The sequence below is a fragment of the Apodemus sylvaticus genome, chromosome 5 (assembly GCF_947179515.1).
Source record: "Apodemus sylvaticus chromosome 5, mApoSyl1.1, whole genome shotgun sequence".
Lineage (NCBI taxonomy): Eukaryota > Metazoa > Chordata > Mammalia > Rodentia > Muridae > Apodemus > Apodemus sylvaticus.
This window is the reverse complement of record NC_067476.1, coordinates 96,805,726-96,811,970: the sequence shown is the minus strand read 5'-3', so window position 1 is coordinate 96,811,970 and position 6,245 is coordinate 96,805,726.

Here is a 6,245-nt window from a genome sequence, read left to right as displayed (position 1 = left end):
AGAGATAAGGTGGGGTATGGCATGGGAGTGGGGACATCCTCATGGAAACAGGGGCCAGGGGAGGTAGTTATGGTATGTGGAACAGTGTAAAGATAAACAGAGGGAGAAGGGAATAAAATCTGGAGTCTAAAAAAAAAAGCCCAGGATTTTAAAAGGAAACTAAAAGTATAAATCACAAAGGGAGGCAACTTTGAAGATGGAAAATCTAGGAAAGAGATCAGGAGTTACAGATGCTAGCATCACCAATAGAATACAAGAAGTAGAAGAGAGAAGCTAAGACATAGAGGATACCATAGAAGATATTGATACAACAGTCAAAGAAAATGCAAACTGGAAAAAACTCCTAACCATAAAACATTCAGGAAATTTAGGACACAATGAATCTAAGAATAAAAGGAATAGAAGAGAGTGAAGATATCCCAGTTCAAAGGTCCAGAAAGCATATTGAATAAAATCATAAAAGAAAATTTCCCTAACCAAAAGAAAGAGATAGCAATAAACATACAAGAAGCTTACAGACCAACAAGTAGATTGGACCAGAAAAGAGAATATTCCTGTCACATAATAATCAAAACATTAAATGCACAGAACAAAGAAAGAATATTAAAAATGGTAGAGCAAAAGGGCCAAGTAATATATAAAGGCAGACCTGTAAAAATTACACCAGACTTCTCAACATAGACTCTAAAAGTCAGATGTCATTCAAACTCTATGAGAACTCAAATGCCAACCCAGGCTACTATACCCAACAAATCTACCAGTCATCATAGATGGAAAAAACAAGATAGTCCATGATAAAACCAAGTTTAGACAATATCTGTCCACAAATCCAGCCCTACCAAGGATAATAGATGGAAAATGCCAACACAAGGAAGGAAACTACACCCTAGAAAAAGCAAGAAAGTAATCTACCAACAAACCCAAAAGGAGATACCCACACAAACATAAAAATAACATCAAAAATAACAGGAAGCAACAATCACTATTCCTTAATATCTCTTAACAATGGACTCAACTCTCCAATAAAAAGGCATAGACTAACAGAAATATTTCTCATGTAAATCTTCAATTTTATCAGAAAATGTTTGTAATTCCCCTTTTAATTCATTTAGTAATGTTCTTTTATGTCTACCATTTTATCTGCATTATTTTTCACGATAATCTTTAATTTTAATATGTCTTTCTATATATTTCCTCTATTTTATCAGAAATGTTTCAATATAAATCTTTGATTCTATCACAAATGTTTCTATTCCATCTTCAATTAATTTAGAAAGATTTTTTTATGTCTACCAATTTATATGTAAAATTTTCCATGAAATAGTCAATTTTAACGTGTTTGTCTATATATTTCTTGAATTTTACCAGAAATATTTTCCAAGTGAATTTTCAATTTTATCTGAAAATGTTTAGAATTCCACCTTCAATCAACTTAGAATTGTCTTTATGCCTATCATCTTTTATCTGTGTAATTTCCATGATAATCTTTAATTTTAACATGTTTTTCTATATACTTCTTCAACTCTATCAGAAATATTTTTCATGTAAATCTTCAAGTTTAGCAGAAAATGTTTATAATTACATTTTCAATAAACTTAGGAATACTTTTATGCCTACTATTATTAAATCTATATAAAATTTTCCATGATAATCTTCAATTCTAACATGTTTGTCTATATTTTTCTACAATTTTATGAGAAATATTTTCGACAAAAATCTTCAATTCTATCATAAAAATGTTTCTATTTCATATTTTAATTAATTTAACAATGTTTTATATGTACCATTAACTCCTTAATTTTCCATGAAAATTGTCAATTTTAATGTTTTTCCTTGTATTTCTTCTATTTTATCTGAAATATTTTCCATGTAAATCTTTAATTTTATCATAAAGTGTTTTTACTTCCCTTTTCAATTAAATAAATAAATAAATAAATAAATAATAAATGAAATTCAATATTTTGAAGGCTGTTGGACTGAGGTTTTCAGTAACTATTGGATCTTAGCTCAAAGAAAAAATTACACCAGACTTCTCAACATAGACTCTAAAAGTCAGATGCCATTCAAATTCTATGAGAACACAAATGTGGGCCCAGGCTACTATACCCAACAAAACTATCAATCACCATAGATGGAGAAACCAAGATATTTCATGAAAAAAACAAATTTAAACACTATCCTTCCACTAATCCAGTTGGAAGGAGGATAACAGAAGAAAAACTCCAACACAAGGAGAAAAACTACACCCAAGGAAAACCAAGAAACCAAACATCACAACAAATCCAAAAGAAGAGACCAACACAAATATAATTCCACTTCTAATAACAAAAATAACAAGAAACAACTATCACTAGTCTTTAATATCTCTCAACATCAATATACTCAATTCTTCCAATAAAAAGACATCGTAGACGGACTGGATACATAAATAGGACCCAGCATTTTGATGCATGCAGGAAACACACCACAGTGACAAAGACAGACACTACCTCAGACTAAAAGGCTGGAAAATTTTTTCAAGCAAATCATCCCAAGAAAAAAGCTTGAGTAGCCATACTTATATTCAATAAAATAGACTTTCAACCAAAAGTTATCAAAAGAGATAGGGAGGAAAACTTCATATGCATCATAGGAAAAATCCACCAAGAGGAACTTTCAGTACTGAACACCTATGACTCAAATGCAAGTGCACCACATTCGTAAAAGAAATGTTGCTGAAGCTCAAAACACACATTGAACCTCACACAGTAAAAGTGGAAGACTTCAACATCCCAGTCTCATCAATGGGCAGACCATGGAAACACAGTGAAACTAAAAGAAGTTATAAACCAAATGTATTTAAAAGGTAACTACAGAATATTTCACCCTAAAACAAAAGAATATACCTTCTTCTCATCACCTCATGGCATATTCTCTAAAACTAACCATAAAATGGGACAGAAAACAAGTCTCAACACAAGATTGAAATGATCCCATCCATTCTATCAGATCACCACATACTAAGGTTGGTCTTTATTAACAACAAAAACAACAGAAAGCCCCCATACTCATGGAAACTGAATAACTCTCTACTAAATGGCAACTTTGCCAGGGAAGAAATAAAGAAATTAAAGACTTTCTAGAATTTAACGAAAATGAAGGCACATCATACCCAAACTTATGGGACACAATGAAAGCAGTGCTAAGAGGAAAATTGAAAGCACTGAGTGCCTTCATAAAAAAATTGGAGAGATCCTACACTAGCAACTTAACAGCACGTCTGATAGCTCTAGAAAATAAAGAAGTAAACACACCCAACAGGAATAGATGGCAGGAAATAATCAACCTCAGAACTGAAATCAACTACTTAGAAACTAAGAAAACTATATAACAAATCTATAAAACTAAGATCTGGTTCTTTGAGAAAATCAACATGATAGGTAAACCCCTGGCCAAACTAACTAAAGAGCACAGAGACCATATCCAAATTAACAAAATCAGAAATGAAAAAGAAGACATAACAACAGAAACTGAGGAAATTTAAAAAAAATCATCAACTCCCATTACAAAAGGCTATATTCAACAAGCCTGGAAAATCTAGGTGAAATGGATGATTTTCTCTACAGATACCATGTACCAAAGTTTAATCAGGACCACAAAAACTAGCTAAACAGTTCCATAACCCCTAAAGAAATAGAAGCAGTCATTAAAAGTCTTTCAACCAAAAAAAGAAAAACAAAAAACAAAAAACAAAAAACAGAGCCAGGTGGATTTAGTTCAGAATTCTATCAGACCATAAGAAGACTAAATAAGAGTACTTCTCAAACTATCCCCCCCCAAAAAATAGAAATAGAAGGAATACTACCTAATTCATTCTAAAAAGTCACAGTTATGCTGATAACACAAAGACACAACAAAGAGAACTTCAAACCAGCTTTGCCTATGAATACCTATGCAAAAATACCCAATAAAATTCTAGCAAACTGAATCTAAGAACACATCAAAACCATCATCCACCATGATCAAGTAGCATCCCAGAGACGAAGGGAAGATTCAGTATATAGAAATCCATCGATATAATGCACTATATAAACAAACTCAAAGAAAAAAGTCACATGATCATCTCATTAGATGCTGAAAAAGCCTTTGATGAAATACAAAACACATCATGTTAAAAGTCTTTGAAAAATCAGAAATTCAGCCAAAACATAATGAAAGCAATATACAGCAAACCAACAGCCAACATCAAATTAAATGGAGAGAAACTTGAATTAATACCACTAAAATCAGGTAAAAAAAACAAGGCTGCCCACTCTCTCCCAATTTATATAATATAGTACTAGAAATTCTAGCTAGAGTAATTAGAAGAAAAACAAGATCAAAAGGATACAAATTGGAGAGGAAGAAGTCAAGGAATCACTATTTGCAGATGATATGATAGTATACATAAGCAACCCAAAAAACTCTACCAGAGAACTCTTATACCTGATAAACAACATTAGCAAAGTGCCTGGATATAAAATTAACTTATACAAATCAGTAGCCTTGCTCTATACTAAGAATAAACTGGCTTAGAAAGAAATTAGGGAAACAATATCTTTCACAATAGTTACAAATAATATAAAATATCTTGGTGTAACTCTAACCAAGCAAGTGAAGGATCTGCATGACAAGAACTTCACGTCTCTGAAGAAAGAAATCAAAGATGTCAGAAGATAGAAGATCTCCCATGCTTGTGTATCCATAAAATTAACACAGTAAATACAGTCATCTACCAAAAGCAATCTACAGACTCAATTCATTTTTAATCAAAATTCAAACTCTATTCTTCAAAGAGAAATTCTCAACATCATCTAAAATAATTAAAAATAAAAACAGGAGAGCAAAATCAATTCTAAACAATAAAAGGAGTTCTGGGGGAATCACCATCCCTGTCTTCAAGCTATACTAATGAGAAAAGTGATAAAAAACTGCATGGTATTGGTACAGAGACAGACAGGTAGATCATGGAATAGAACTGAAGATCCAGAAACAAAACCACACGCCTATGGAAACTTGATCAGTGACAGCAAAGCCAAAACATACAGTGGAAAAAAGAAAGCATTTTTAAGACATGGTGCTGGTCTACCTGGCAATCTGCATATAGAAGAATGCAAATTGATCCATTTTTATCTCCTTGTACAAAGCTCAAGTCCATGTGGATCAAAAACCTCCACATAAAACCAAATATGCTTAATCAAATAGAAGAGAAAGTAATGAGCCTTGTACATGTTGGCACAGAGAAAATTTTCCTGAACAGAACACCAATGGCTCAGGCTCTAAGATCAACAATTAATAAATGGGACCTCATGAAACTAAACAGCTTCTTAAAGGCAAAGGACACTGTCAATAGGACAAAACGGCAGCCTGCAGATTGGGAAAAGATCTTTACCAACCCTACATCTGATGGAAGACTGTATAATATTCAAAATATACAAAGAATTCAAGAAGTTAGACTCTAAGAAACCAAATAACCCAATTAAAAAACGGGGTACAGAACTAAACAAAGAATTCTCAAGTGAGGAATCCCAAGTGGCTGAGAAGCACCTAAAGGAATGTTCAACAACTTTACTTATTATGGAAATTCAAATCAAAATGACCCTGAAATTCCACCTTACACCAATCAGAATAGCTAAAATCAAAAACTCATGTGACAGCAGATGCTGGTGAGGATGTGCAGAAAGAGGAACATTCCTCCATTGCTGGTGAGATGCTAGTAAAACCTCTTTGGAAAACAATCTGGTGGTTCCTCAGAAAATTGGAAATAGTTCTACCTGAGAACCCAGGTATACTGCCACTGAGCATATACCCAAAAGATCCTCCAACATATAACAAGGACATGTTCCCCACTATGTTCATAGCAGCCTTATTTATAATAGACAGAAACTGGTACCAATCCAGATGTCCCAAATAGAAGAATGAATGCAGAAAACGTGGTACATTTACACAATGGAATACTACTCAGCTGTTAAAATGGACAACTTCACCAATTTTGTAGGCAAAGGGATGGAACTAGGAAGTATTATCCTGAGTGATGTAACCCAGACCTCAAAAGGCATACATGGCTTGTACTCACTGATAAGTGGATATTAGCCCAAAAGCTGAGAATACCCATGATATAACTCACAGATCATATGAATCTTAACAAAAAAGAAGGCCAAAGTGTGAATGCTTCACTCCCCCTAAGAAGGGGGAACAAAATCACAGTAGGCAGAACTTGGGTGTAA